General features: G+C 44.4%; 1 protein-coding gene and 1 pseudogene across 1 annotated transcript in view; one reads left to right on the top strand and one right to left on the bottom strand.

Moving 5' to 3' along the window:
* LOC149443669 (autism susceptibility gene 2 protein homolog) overlaps positions 1 to 15,981 on the top strand; it is a 782,555-nt gene that overhangs the window by 225,469 nt on the left and 541,105 nt on the right. The gene's annotated exons all lie outside the window — the stretch shown is intronic.
* Positions 6,451 to 7,846, bottom strand: LOC149443671 (uncharacterized; annotated as a pseudogene).

Raw genomic sequence — 15,981 nt, 5'->3', positions numbered from 1 at the left:
TTCTTATCCATAAGATTTACATTAATAGCTTTGAAACATTGTATCTAAAACTAAAGGTGAAACTAAGATAATAAAAGTGCCTGTTCCTTTGAGGACTGTAGAATATTGTAAAACTTGCCTCAAGGTGGATGATTCTACAAGATTTTCAATATTATAATTGCTTACCTGTAGATTATAAGATTAAAATGATTATTAAAATCAATAAACAGGCTCGTTTAAAACAGTTTAACCCTGATAATAGTATAGAAATACCTAAAGAAATCTGGCAGTTTCTCACCACTAGTAATACACACAAATAAAAGAAATATCCTTTTTTTATGGCATACTTTCCTGTTACCCCAAAGAATTTAAAAGTAGAAACATGCATAAATGGGAACTTGAACTATCACAAACTTTTTCTCGGAGTCAATGGCAAAACACCATCTCAGCTACTGGGAAAGCATCTTTGTGTACAGAACACTGAGATAACGCACATAAAAATACTAAACAGATGGTATCTGACACCATATAAACTCTCAAAAATTTATCCCTGTGTTTCTCCTACATGCTGGAGATGTAATGAACAACCTGGTACTTTATATCATATCCTTTGGAATTGAAGAAAAGTACATTTTTTTTGGCAAACTATATCTTCTTGTATAGCGTGTCTCACTGGTAATTTATTGGGACTTACTCCTGCTATGGCTCTTCTAGGAATTAATCTAAATAGATACCCTCCACTATATAGAACAGTAGTGACACATACTTATAGCTGTGAGACTCACATTAGCTAACCTCTGGAAAAGCCCAAATGCACTGAACTTATCTAATGTGATTATTAGAGTAAATACACAAGCTCATTATGAGTTTATGCTAGCACATAGGAATTACACTATAGAAAATTTTAAGAAAAATTGGCAAATTTAGATTCCACATTCTAAAGCCTCTGCTTATTTAACCACTTGCCCTCCTGAGGATTTACCCCCCTTCCTGACCAGGCCATTTTTTGCGTTACGGCGCTGCATTATTTTAACTGACAATTGCACAATCATGCAACACTGCACCCAAATTAAATTTATTTCCTTATTTTCCCACAAATTGAGCTTTCTTTCTATGGTATTTGATTACCTGTGCATCTTTTATTTTTTGCGTTATATAAAAAAAAGACAATTTTGAGAAAAGTACAATATTTTTTACTTTTTGCTATTAAACATGTCCAGTAGAAAAATGTAAAAAGTCAAATTTCGTCATAAAGTTGCACCAAAATATATTCTGTTACATGTCTTTGCTTTTAATAAAACCCCCAATACGTGTAAATTAATTGGTTTGCGTGAAAGTCATAGCATTTACATATGGAGATATATATACTGGGATTTTATTTTGAATTTGAATTTTCAGTGATATTAGTCTGTTGTAATCTCCTTTACAATATAAATGGAGCTGCAAAGAAGAAGTAGCATCTGTATAAGCCAATAAGCAAATATGCTAACAAAAACTTAGGAAGACAGAGCAGAGTGATCTGATCTGTCTTCTGCTCCTACATTGTCCATTCAACAGGCTAGGGGTGGGGAGATGATGCCACAATATTCTTTAACTGACTAAGCTCAGACTAAGCTCAATGTGGTAGGACTGTGTAAAGTTCAAGACTGAATGGACAGAACTGTAAATCTGTTGGCAGGTAAAACAGCTCCCTTATACTTTATATACTGTATTTCATGTGTGTAATTAGCTGTTTGCCTGAAGTTCAACTTTAAAGACATACTTAACCCATTAAAGCTGCACCTCCCGGCCCTTTAAGAGGTTTCTGATGTCAGGAGGTGGGCCGGAGTTTATGATCATGTGACTGCCATTATTGGCTGTCACAGTGGTCATATGATTAGAAGTCTGCGTTTGGGAGCTTTCAAGTAGGCATTTACATTTGGGTATGCTAAAAAAAGCAGCCTCTTGGCATCAAGGCCCACCCACCGAGAGGTTTCATATTTATCATATTTGCGTACTCTCGATGCATAGGGGTTAACATTGTGTGTGAACAGTGAGGCATGAATTTGTTCTTTAGCCTTTCTTGTTTTTTGTTGAAGACCCCAGGTTCACTCATATTCAGGGGCGGACTGACCATTTGGAAACTCGGGCACTGCCCAAGGGCCCAGGGTCAGTAGGGGGCCCCATGAGATGCCCCTGGTACCATTTTCATAGGCTTTTTTGAGTTTGGGCAAGGACACAGGGGCCCCATGATCCCCTATTGCCCGGGGGCCCCATGATTTGTCAGTTCGCCCCTGCTCATACTGATTTCTTCAGATTCATTTTGAAGTTTGAGAAGTGGTAAAACCTAACCAGGAGATGGATAACTGGTGGATGGCAAAAAAAAAAAGAAACATTGCTTACAAACCAAGCTAATTTAAGTGTGGATAAGCAATTGCTATTTGCGCAATATCTATGTTCTTTCTGTATATAGTAGAACTTGCAAACTAATATAAAATATCAGTAGCAACAAACAGCAAACATCTGTTGTGTTGATGCCAATGTGTAATGCTGTAGGAGACCTCCATTTATTCTTTCTAGGTGACATATCAGCTTTAATCATAAAAATAATAGCCCAAGTTACTCCTGGGTAAATAGTTAATATTATGTGCCCAATATTTGTTCAGACTACTCCACGTAGGAAAGTAAAAGAACAACTAGACATGCTTCATAAAGAAGATATTACACTGTGATTAAATATCAATGCCCTTAGGCAGCAACTATAGTGAGGACATTTTAAATTGTAGCCTTGGGCCCAGAGATGTTACGGGCCCAGATATTCCCCTTACAATGCTATTGTGCAATCCTATTATCCTTAAGAATTGGAATCCCTCACTTCATTGTGCTGCTCTATATTTTTTTCCATTTCTGCCTCTTTTTTCAGCCAAGTGTTCATCCCAGTGGAATAGAAAACAATGTTCTGAGACAAATGAATGTGTCTGTAGAGATACAGTTAAAGTATTTTCCTCTAGTACAAGACCGGTATCTGCCCTCTCAAAGAGTCCTTGTGTTTAGTGTGCCGTAAACAGATTGTAACTGACAATTAAAAAAATGTATAGCAAATTAAATATATTTATTCATTATTAATATATTAGTAAACTCAAAGCACATCTCTAGGAAAAGAGATTGTTGTTATTTCACAAAATGCTGTGCTTCACAAAAGCCACAGCATTCTTTGAATAGCCAAGGGGAGATGGGAGTAGATAAACGTCACTAGTAATTCTGTCTATGAGACCCTCAACTCCCATATCCAGAGTGGACCAGAAGCAGTGCAGGAACTGTACTATCTGGCATAAAAAAGTATTGATTTTAAAGTAGAGTGCAACAATCTGGATGTTTATTACATCTACGTAGAGGTAACATTTAGTTACACATAAGAATTAACAAAAATCTCTCTGCTGGACCTTTATAACTTCAATTGTAAGCTCCTTGGGGGCAGGGGCTGATATGAATATACAGTATATAAAAAGCACTGCATAAATTGTCAGTATACCTAAAATAAATTAACTTTTGTCAAGATCACATTATGGCATTGGAAACGAGAGATTCCCAAATGTAGGCGTGTTTCTGTTCTAATGCACACAATACATTCTTGCTATTTATCTTTTCTTGCTTTACAGATGGTTCAACATTTTTAAAACACTTTATAAATAATCTTGCATGAATTTATTTTTTTATATTTTTAAACTTGGTATAAAAAAACACATGCACTTGGTAAACTGACCCTATCGGTAGTCTGGTAGTCTTTTTTTCAACTGCCATATGTGGAAATATTTAACGACGCAAAAACCAGCAGTAGTACATTTACTGCTGACTGGCGACATGAACAGGCACAGCAACATACCCTGCACATTCACACTCAAGCACCCCCTGGCAGTGACCCGGTCCTGTAACTGCTGTGTCCTCTGTGTGCTGACAGCCAATCTCATTTCTTGAGGCCCATAAAATGTCAGGACATTACAAATACCCCCCAAATGACCCCTTTTTGTAAAGTATTTAGTAAGAAGCATGGCAAGTTTTTTGAAGTTGTAATTTTTTGCCAAAATTTTTTAGAAAATAAAGTATTAAATAATTTCTTTTAAATACTGTCACCAGTGCAGTACAGCATCATCATATGACTGGCGTGGTGGTGATCAGCAACACTGACTGTTGACAGTATATTAAATCAATCAATCAATAATGTATTTTTCGATCTTTTAATTTGTTTAAACTTTTAAAATTTTTTTACAATTGTTTGTGTACATACTTTCATCAGAGTAGTTCAGTGTCACCATAGTAATACTGTACTACCCTGGGGTGTGATCAGGGATTTTTTTTTTTTTACACTTTGCTGTTACAATGATGATTATTGTGACAGCAATGCTTTGAATTATCATGACTGTTGGACTTGCAGAATCCCCGAGGCTAATACTTACCTACCCCTCTTAAAAACACCACCACCCCCCTTCAAAAACCTTTCACCCAAATAAACACGCAACTCTCTTTCTGGTGTAAAACCGGCCATAGCAGCCATTTATTCAACATAACCAAACATAAATTACAGTAACTCAATTGATACCTGACAGTAAAATCCCAACCCGGGTCTAAGGTCTCTGAAGGCACCATTACTCCCATCACCAACTCGGCTGTATCTGATACCCAATGAAAGGCCCCCAGCCGCTACTACACCGCCTCGGGGACAATACTACCGTTACTTAACCCAGATACAGCCAAAATGAACTCCCACATTACCAACATGACCTTTTACTGGGAAGGGACACCCATACCTACGATGGGCCCAACCCATAATTCATCAACTTGTCACTCCACCACCGCCTTCAAAGACCCATCGACCCCTGCCACAGCACACGAGTGTGAACCCTTACACTCGTGTAGCCCGCCACACACGTAATCCACGTTGGATACCATCCTGCAGGCCCAAGGACCACAGGTCAATCCCAACCGCATTGAGATGCACCCCATCCGAACGCCAATACCGCCAGGACTCCTCCTCCAGCTCCCTATGACGGACTGCTAGGCCACCATTCCTCACAAAAAAACGCGCCACCTCCTTATTCACCTTAACCCGAGCCCTATTAATTTTTTCGACGGAACGGGCCATGCTCCAATAAGCACAGGCCACTATGTCCGACCATACAATCACTGGGAAAAAAGACAGAATACGCAAAAAATCAAACTTGATATCTCGGATAACCTCCCGCATGGAGCGCAACCCGAGATCATTACCCCCCACATGCAACACCAAAACATCTGGAGGCCGGTCTAAACGTGAATAGTGATGAATTTCCGGGACCACCCTGGACCACAACATTCCCGGCACTCCCAGCCAACGAAGCCTCGCCTCCCCTCTCTCAATTCCCAGTTGCCGAACCCTCTGGACGAACATCCGCCCTCTTAGCCCCCCAAAAAACATACGAATGGCCCATGATCCATACCAAGCAGCCATCGGAACCTGAAAAGAAACACAGAAAAGAAGGGAGGAGGTAGAACCCTCACCACAAAGGCCCCCACAAAACAAACAAAACACAAATTGACAAAGACAAGTACCACGGAGACCAACACAACAACACCAAAAAACAGTACACCCATCACAAGAGCTGAGGACGCACATATAACCTGAATCTATCCGAATCCCAACGCCCAATACGGCGAACCACTTGATCACCCAACCCCCACCGGGCGGCCTCCGTAGCTGCCCCAATGCGAAATGAATGGGACGAATATTGTTCCACACCCAACCCGGCAGACTGCAAACACCGTTTAAAAACTGCCCCAAATTGAAAACGAGACAGAGCCATCCCATTCGCATGCAGAAAGAAAACCCCAGGAAGGTCAGGTCTCACCTCAAGAAATTCCCTAACCGCCCGTACCGGACAAATCGGAGAACTCGGAATCACAGACAACTCCACCCAGGTACCCCGACCCAAACGGTCTGTTTTTGACTTGCGTAGAAAAATACGCAACCCACTACCCAACAAGACAACCTCATCTACAGTCAAACCACCCTCTCCCCACTTGTTCCGACTAACCAACTCCCCAATCCTAAAGGCTCCAAAAAATGCCAGCACAAAGGCAGCCCGGAACAAAATCACCTCATACAACGAGGAACAAACACAATTCAACTGGCCCACCACCGCTTGAAGAACCTCAAACGAAACCTGCCGTCTAGAATCGGGAATGGAACAGCCTCTTCTGTACCCCCTCATAGCCTGCCGAACAAGGAAATCCTTCGTCACGTCACGACCCCCGCCAGTTTTAAAGCCAACCCCGCCAACTTACGAGACATCAAAGATGCTGAAACACCCATTTCAAAATTCCTACCTATGAAATAAAGCAGGAGGTACATGGCATCATCCACCCCTAAACCATCCCCCACCTCACTCACCAGCTCCAGCCATTCACGCCACACCTTCTCATAGAAAACCCAAGTGGACGCGCAAACTGATGTCTGAATCAAGGCTGCTGAAGAGGCAAGGCGATGCTCCACAAGTGATCCGGACAATCGATACCGCGTTGCTCCGCTTCTGGTGCCAACCGACGGAATCTGTCCCACTGAAAACGAGATAGAGCATCAGCAACTGAGTTATCCACGCCCGGAACATGAACAGCCGAAATAAAACAATTGAGACTTAAACAGTCCAAAACCAACCGCTGCAACATACGGACCACCGGCCTAGATGTGGCCGAAACACGGTTAATGGCATTAACCACACTCAGATTATCACAATGAAAACGAATCCGTTTATTCCGGAAAACAGCACCCCACAAAGACACAGCTAAAACGATTGGGAAAAGCTCCAGCAAGGTCAGATTGCGCAACAGACCCGCCTCCCGCCATTGCAAAGGCCACGAACCCGCACACCACTGCCCTTGAAAAAAGGCTCCAAAACCGGCCGAGCCCGCCGTGTCCGTAAAGAGTTCCAAATCAAAATTGGACACGACCCCATCCAACCAAAGTGATCTTCCATTGTAGGACTCGAGAAACGACCGCCATACCCCCAAATCGCCCCGTAGCTCACCTCGCAGCTGAACCGTGTGATGCGGGGCCGCCACACCAGCCGTGGCAGCCGCCAAGCGCCTGGAAAATATACGCCCCATGGGCATGATGCGGCAAGTAAAATTTAACTTGCCTAATAACGACTGTAATTCCCGAAGTCGAATCTTCCTGCACTGACCCACCGAAATCACCAACCCCCGGAGCTCCTCCAATTTATCCTGAGGCAAACGACATTCCATGGCTTCCGTATCGATAATAATTCCCAAAAAACACAATTCCGTGGTCGGACCCACCGTCTTATCCGAAGCCAAAGGAACGCCAAAATGCTCGAACACATGTTCCACCGTGCTCAGTAGCGATGCACAGATGGAACTACCCGGAGGGCCAATACACAAAAAATCATCCAAATAGTGGATGACAGATGTGAGCCCAGAAACATCTCTAACCGCCCATTCAAGAAAAGAACTAAAAGTCTCAAATAGAGAACACGAAATGGCGCAGCCCATAGGCAAGCAACGATCAACAAATATGCACCCCTCCCATTTGCAACCCAGCAATCGGAGACAACTAGGATGCACCGGCAAAAGGCGAAACGCCGCGAAACGCCGCCTCAATATCAGTTTTTGCCAACAGAGCACACCGACCAAACCGCCGCACCCATGAAATCGCTGCATCGCAAGAAGTATAGGAAACAGAACACAAACCAGGGTCAATAGCATCATTGACCGAACCCCCCCGCGGATGAGACAGGTGATGAATGAGTCTATATTTATTAGGCTCTTTCTTTGGGACAACCCCCAGCGGCAAAATTACCAAATCCGGCATAGGGGGGTCCACAAACGGGCCAGCCATGCGACCCAAGGACACCTCCTTTTGAATTTTTTCCACAATAACCTCCGGGTGCAACTGCGCCGACCTCAAATTATCCGCCGCTGGAGGAACCACCGCCAATACACAAGGGATCAAAAAACCCTCAGAAAAACCCCGCTGCAACAAGGTTGCCGCTGCCTGATCAGGGTACCGCTTTAAAAACGGCAACATCCTTCCTACCCTCACCGGCGACATCCCTTTTTCCAGTGTCACCACCTCTCCCCCGCCCTTGCTTAAAACACCGGGACAATGGGTGAGCCCCCCCGCAACCCGAGCACTCATGACGGAATCGGCAGCCGGATCCAAACTTGCACGATCCCTCATTAAACTGCCAGCAGTAACCTTTTCTAAGCGCGGCCGGTTGTGCAACCATAGCTGTACCCCCGGCCCCCCCCTGAAAGGGATGAGCTGCGGTCTGCCCCGGAGTCATAAGCTTCATCCACAGCCCGATATCCTTATGGTCCCACCGCAAAGAAGGCCTAACCGTCATACGCTGACGAAACTGCTCGTCATATCGTAACCACGCGATGCCCCCATAAACCCTCTGAGCTTCCCTTATGGCATCTAAGTGACAAAAAATTGGGGAACAATGCTCCGGCGTCCTCTCACCAATAACGCTTGCCAGAATGGCAAACGCCTGAAGCCAATTAGAGAAGGTTCGGGGAATCAAACGATATCGCCGTTTCTCCTCCTCCTCCCTCTTACTCTCATCTGGCCGAACTTTGTCTAAGTTGAATTTCTCCAACGGCAACAAAGAAAATATTTCAACATATTCACCCCTCCAAATGCGCTCCTTTACCTCCGGCTTCAGATGAGCCCCCAAGGGCCCCTCGAAGCACATGTAAACTTCGCATTTCGCTGCATCCGCCAAACGCACACCATCAAACCCCGTCACCCCTTTATCTCCCCCATCAACCCCAGTATGATCCGCCGCCGCTTCCCCCCCCAGAGCCTCAGAACCAGAGCTAAAAAAACTAACCACCGCCGTCCGTACTGCAGCAGAGGCACCAGCGACCTGTGGCCCAGCCACCGTAACCACCTGCGGGATAACCCCCGCAGCTTCACGTCCACCACCCCCAGGACCAACAACGCTCCCACATGCCGCAGCTTGCACCGCTGACCATGCAGCCAAAGGTGGCGCCAAAGCCCGAGCAACCACCCCCGCCTCACAACGCGCCAACACATCCCGAAAACCCGACAACAGCATACTAACAACCCCCTCAGCCCCCGGGGAACCCCCCAGTGAAGACACATTAACCCTTGCAGCCCCAGGCCCGCTTGACGCCAAAGCAAGAGCGCCACTCCCCAGGTCCCGCGAACTCTCAAACATAGAAGAAGAAGACAATGAAAAAAACAGCCCCAGAATTCAACTCACCGGGCTGCAGTCGTTCACCGGGACCCACAGCCGCCAATCCGGATCCATGCAGGGATGAAGGGACCCCATCATCTTCGGAGCCGCTGAGCTCCCCTTCAGATCTCCACACCACAGGCTCTTGGTCCCAGGCCGCACCAGGCCTCGCTCCCGACTCTTGCATGGCTCCTGGGCCCGGGCGGCACACGGACAGGTTGGCCCCCACCACACCGGAGCCCAGAGCCGCCGAATCATCCCTCCCATGCTGGGCTCGCTGGGAGGCAGAGGGACTCCCAGCAGCCGAAGCCCCAACTGACAGGGGACCCTGTCCTGATCCAGCACGGATCCGCTGCACAGGGGGGAGGTCCACTCCCCCTCGACGGGCTCGCTGGGCTGCCACTGAAAGCCCAGCAGCCGCAAGCTGACTCGCCACTGCAGACCGGGTCCCGGCTCCAGAGCCCGGGCGGCGCCCGGGAATGACATCATCCGGCGCCGCCCCCCCGGCGCTCCGAGCTGCCGTCTCCTGAGAGGCCCGCTGGACAGCAGAGGGGAGCCCAGCAGCCGCAGGCCGGCGAGGAAGCTGCCGAATCCCGGCTCCAGAGCCCGGGCCGCACACAGGGGCCATGTCTTCACCCGCTGCCGGGCCGGAGCTCCGAGCCGCTAAGCCCCGCCCACTGCGGCCTCGTCGCTCAAGAGAAGATGGCCCCGACATCGTGGTCCCGGCCTGTGACGAGGCGGCACCCTCCTGGGCCCGCCGTGGTCCTGTAGAGCCCGATCCTCTTCTCCTTGGGGACGTGGACTCAGTCCCCCCCGAAGGCCGCCCACCATTCCTCCCACGCCGGGCCCCCACCGCTGCAGGCCCAAAGCCTGCAGGGCCAGCCGCATGGTCCCGAATAGGAGGTGAGTCGGCTGAGGAGCGGGTGGTAGTGGACGTGCTCCCGCCAGGGGTCCGCCAGCGACGAGGATTCCTCCCAGCCCCACCAGGAGAAGCAGGCCGACGCTTCACTGGCGGAGCTGGAGGGTCCCCTAAGGGGCTCCCAGAACGGCGCAGAACCCGAGCTGTCACTTCTGGGCTAAAGCGCACCGGAGGCACAGACCGCCGAGCACGTGTGCGCCCAGTAGAAGGGCCTGGTGACGCGGGCCTGGGGCCTTGCAGCATGTCCGACAGCCGCTCCCTTAACCACCCTGAGCCATTGGCTTCTGCTGCCGCCCGCAATTGGGATAGCATCCCCTCTAAGTCACCCATGCCTAGCTTTTTCTTTCCGTCGCAGGTACCAGCAAAAGTAGAAACCACCTCCGTGATGGCACAAGCTCCGACTGATTCCGACAAGACCCACCCCACCCATTTCAAATCCTGCAAGACCACCCACAATGCTTCGTACACCAATCCAGTAAGTAACCACCCCCCATCCCCTTCTCCTTGCCTAGACTCTACCCAAATTACACTCTCCGCCTCGTCTGCATGCCCCAGTCATGCTGGCCCTCCCTTATACTTCGCTCAGTCCAGGCCATGACTTGAATGTCAACTGTCATTATTAGTGTTCTATGATAGACTACAGCTAATCACATGGTACAAGGTGTTGTGATTGGCCCAGGTACCGTGTGATAGCTGTGGATCAATCACAGCTCACTGCTGTAGGAATCAGAGCTGTAATGAATGAGATTCATTCATAAAAACTTTGTTGACATTGTGATCATGTGATCACATAGCTCAAAATGGCCCGATACCAGGAGCCACAATCTACTGTGTACATGTACGTGATTGTCTACCCCCCACCCCCACCCCCCGCGCGCAGTAATTTTACTGTGGGCAGTTGGTAAGTGGTTAAGCAACACTGACACTAAAATAAAATTTTAGAATAATGGTGTCCCATCAAAGATGACATTGAATACTCATATCTCCTGCTTCCTATGCTGCTGATCTCTGCAGTAGTGAGGAGAACCTATCATCTTAGAACTGAGCAGAGTCAACTACTTCAAGAAATGTTGCTTTCTACAGTGTGCAGTAGTTCCTATTACCAGTCCGTCATTGCTGTTTACAATAATAATGTAGAGAACAATAGCTCCAACCATTGAGTTTGCTTTCGGAAGTATTTAATTATTAAGGATCTTTAGCTGGGGGGTTCTCTTCACTAAGGTGGAGATTGGCAGTGCAGGCAGCAGGAAAGGCATTCAATGTCTATTTTGCATGGAGAACTTTATTCTACAGTTTATTTTAGTAGTGGTTTCATTTTAAAATAAAAAGACATCTTCTTACTCACTGTAAGGCTATCAAGAAAAATTACCATACAAAATTGGTGTCCTGTACAAGATTCTAACTGGCTGTATTTAAGATTCAAGTGCAACACTGCAGATAGGATCCTATTGACATTTTGGGAGGAAATTAGAGAACTATTCAGCAAAACTAGCTGCTTAGTAGAAACAATGACAGATTTATATCTACAAATGTGCTCCAGTGTCAGATCTTCTTTACAGATTTCAGGATTGATGGTGACTACTGAAAGGTAATAACACGTAATGGCTGATGGGTACAGAATGAAATAGGGACAATGAGAAATCTTCCTTGTAAATCAGTGTTGACCAAAGCTCAAAGAAGCTAAGAGTAGGATACACATATAAAATATTCATTCTTGAACAAAGTTGAATACAGAATGAAATTATAATTTTCCATTTCTTAGCCCTGCCCCACATCATGCTGGTATAAATGTGTCTCAGTTGCTCACTTTACATTCTAGACTGCTTTCATGCAAGAACTGGTGGGGAATGAGAACTCCCTCCCACTGACATTCTTGTGCACTTGCCTGCCAGGTTCAAAGCCATAAATATCTTTTATGTTGCCATAAATTAATCAGTTGGCTTATCTAATATTGATATAGTGATTCTGTTGTTCTCAGTGCTGCTAACATATAGGTCATTGTCTTATAATGCTACAGACATTTGGAAGCTGAGTTAAAATATTATACACTTTTAAAGCATTTTATCAAGTGAATTTCCCAAGTGAGATATTGTTCTCAATTGTTATGATTCAGTATTATTGTCATTTTTTCTATTGTATCTGAAATATTGATTTCTGTGGATTTACACACTTTTATGTGCTAGTACAGTCACATTACAACATGTTTGATGTGTAGTGACCACAAAATCACTGTCCTTTTTTCCCCTGCAAGTTATTTCTTTATATTTATCGCAGATATGAATTGGTTTGGGGTAAATACACTCCCTAAGGTCCTGTTCACACTGGTAACATGTGTAAAACATGTTGGTGTGATGATGTGCCATTCATACACTTTGTCAACACATTTGTATTGTAGGACAACATAACACACAACAACACAATACCATCTGCTGTGGTAAACTGCATCACAAAAAAATGCTGCGGGTCACTTTCTTGTACATTTCAAATGAATTGACTCCCTAAATACAGGGGACATTGTGGCATGCCATAACACATTATTATTATTATTATTTATTAAAAATGTATAAATTAAAAAAATGGGGTGTATTCGATCAGCCACTTGGTCTTTTTTCTGCCATCACTTTTCTATGTTTTTGTTATGCAAGCTTTGACACAGTACACCAGTGTACATGGGCCTGTTCAGTGGGGAAATCCAAGCAAACAGCTAAGAACATATTATACATATTTGAAATTCACATACACTATATTGCCAAAAGTATTGTGGCACCCGTCCAAATCATTGGATTCAGGTGTTCCAATCACCTCCATGGTGACAGGTGTATAAAATCAAGCACCTAGGCATGCAGACTGCTTCTACAAACACTTGTGAAATAATGGGTCGCTCTCAGGAGCTCAGTGAATTCAAGCATAGTACTGTGATAGGTTGCCACCTGTGCAATAAGTCCATCTGTGAAATTTCCTTGCTACTAAATATTCCACGGTCAACTGTTAGTGGTATTCTAACAAAGTGGAAGCACCTGGGAACAACTGGGAGCAACAGTCATACTGATTCATAACAACTTTGCTAACATTATGATCATGTGATCACATAATCACCGGGTCCCGTTCACCGGGATCTTCATTCCGCTGTGTCCAGTGGACACAGCGGTCATGGGTGGGGAGCAACCCTGTATTAGTGCAGCCAGAGCGACATACCCGTACGTTGCTTTGCCTGTAACTGCAGCCTGTCCCCAGTACATTGCGAGTGGATGAGCGGGCAGGCGGCAAACGGATATTTTGTGATATGGCAAGTGTTTTGTTTTTGGGCTTGAACATTTAACTTTTGTTCCATAGCATTAATAGGGTTGTTGCTTTCACTTCAGTTCAGTAGCGGTAGTTGTAGAATTTATTTCTTCATTATTTTACAGTCAAGGCACCATGTGTTATTTCAGCCATATTTTTTCACCTATTTTCCTTTTCCTAATTTTCCATTCTGTTTACTTGTCTCTAAGCAGTGGATTGGGACACAGCATACTGCTAGAGATATATCCCATACATACATTAAGGCTGGTCCTGCAAAATCTCTTTTATTCCTTGTTTTTTTATTATTTATTCATTATTCACATCAGCTATGGAGTTTACAGTTTAAATTATGTATAAACCCAAACCCAAATATGTTGTTGCACATGTTTCTAAAATGTCAAAAAGTTTATTAGTAATATTTTAAATATCCTGCTTTCAACTATCAAACTAGCAAAGTATTTTTTTTTTACAGACACGTCATTTTCAAGGGTGAGAACACTAAACCTAGTTCAGTGGCAGCATTGTCACTACTTCTACCAGACACCTTTCCCACCCTTAGAAGCAAAAGAAATGTTAATGAGCAACTCACACCTAATTATCTCAACACATACTGCTGTCTCTGCTTCTACTGTGTGTATTTCTCTGAAACAGTCTGAAATAGTTAATAATTTACCACTTTTCAGTGCATTCTGGGCATTTGGGAGGTTCTCCTGTGCTTATCTTTAAAAAACACTCTTAAACGCAAACGTGCATAAACGCACATAAACGCGTTATGCAAACGCTGCTAAACAGATGTTTTTTTAACCTACATTTTCCAGCAGTCAGTTTATATTGTTCAGAAATGTCCCGTGTACATGGGGCCTAATTCGTTGGTAAGCGCTCTGTGTTGTGGTTGTGATCTCTCACTCAGAGGTGCTGTCCTATTAAGAAATCACTGCATCAGTCTATTTATGCTGGCAGCAGTGGATGGACTCCTTCACGTATTAATTCACATTTTTATTTTATGGACACTGAAATAGTTTTTGCACTTTATATATTGAAACAAATTATGTTATCTGAATTGATATGCACATTAGCACTTTATTATTTATTAATTGATGCAGTTATGAATTGATGTATATTAGCACTTTATGTTTATGAATTGATGCATTTATGAATTGATGCACAGTAAGCACTTTATAGTCACCGAGTTTATTGATTTTTTTTTAATATGTTTTACATAAATTGAGCTCTTTAGCACATTATATGATTATTTAAAGGGACAGTGGACCTTTTTTGTTTCTAAGTTCATATGTATCTTGTATTCAGATAGAGAGGGTAACTGAAGTCTCTCTTATGATTTGACACCAAGTGCAAGTTATGTTTTATTTTTTGTTTGTTTGTAGTATAATTTTTTTAAAATACACCCTTTGAATCACTGACCCAGAATATGTATGCATATCAGTCCTTATAACAAAGAGCCTATGTTCCAAGGGTAGTGTCCAATAGGTCCAATGGTTAAGTGGTGAGAATACCTACCTCTATTATATAGGTATTCTTATATGGAAATTGTATTACTAATTGTAAGGTTATTTTCTAATAATAAAGTATAAAACTTACTTATCAAGACATGAGAATTCACTCAACTGGCTGGGTTCGCAGGCTGGTGTGTTAGGGGATCACTGCGATTGTGGTCAGATTGATCTGGCAAGTGGTCCTATTTGCCCACTTTACCAGGTCATTACTACTGCCACTGCCTGAGGGCCTGGGGTCAGTAGGGCGCCCCATGAGATGCCCCTGGTACCTTTTATAGCCTTTTTTGGCATTGCTTTGAGTGTGGGCAAGGACACAGGGGCCCCATGATCCCCTATTGCCCGGGGGCCCCATGAGTTGTCAGTCCGCCCCTGTGTCAGGCAAAAGGTTAATTTCCCCAGTGCAGAGAAAACTGGACACCACTCTGCTAAATTCACAGTGGAGCTGATTTTCAATGGGTTCTGCAATGTGCAGCCCATTTAGTTGAATGGGTTATGTTCAGCAGGCATTATTGCATGTTTCATGTGAATACTCCTGTACAACTACCTTTGTAGCTTAGAATGGACAATAAAAATAAGGCTCAACTGCATGTTTTTACCACTCCCTAACTGCAAAGTTAAACTAAGCCTTAGTGTTTGCTTTTTTTGCTTACACAGTTGTTTAGACTGAAGACAGTCCAGCTTGCATGATCTCTAAAATTAGAGATAGATGGTATCAAAGAAAATGAAAGATACAGACATCAGTTTGATTTGGGAAATGTTGCTTTACTTGCAGTACTTAATCAGATGAATGTTATGCTTTAACTCTCAATAAGAATCACTTAGCCTTGTCACCAGAAAGGTGGTATTCCAACTTAAGTGACAAAAAGTACCACTCATACACCCTGTAATCACACAGCAGTCACATAATTGCAGGTTTTCCTGGGTAACAAGGAAAACTGAGTCCAGGACATCCTTGGGACTGCTTTTTGCCTTGATAAAGGCTCCACATTCTCATGATACATATCAGATATTTATTTTCAGTGGACATGGGTATACTGTATACATGACCAAGACC

This window comes from Staurois parvus, unplaced genomic scaffold (genome assembly GCF_062004578.1).
Source record: "Staurois parvus isolate SC_StPar_1 unplaced genomic scaffold, SC_StPar_1.0 ptg000839l, whole genome shotgun sequence".
Lineage (NCBI taxonomy): Eukaryota > Metazoa > Chordata > Amphibia > Anura > Ranidae > Staurois > Staurois parvus.
The sequence above is the reverse complement of the archived record's forward strand: the minus strand, read 5'-3'. Positions and strand labels throughout refer to the sequence as shown.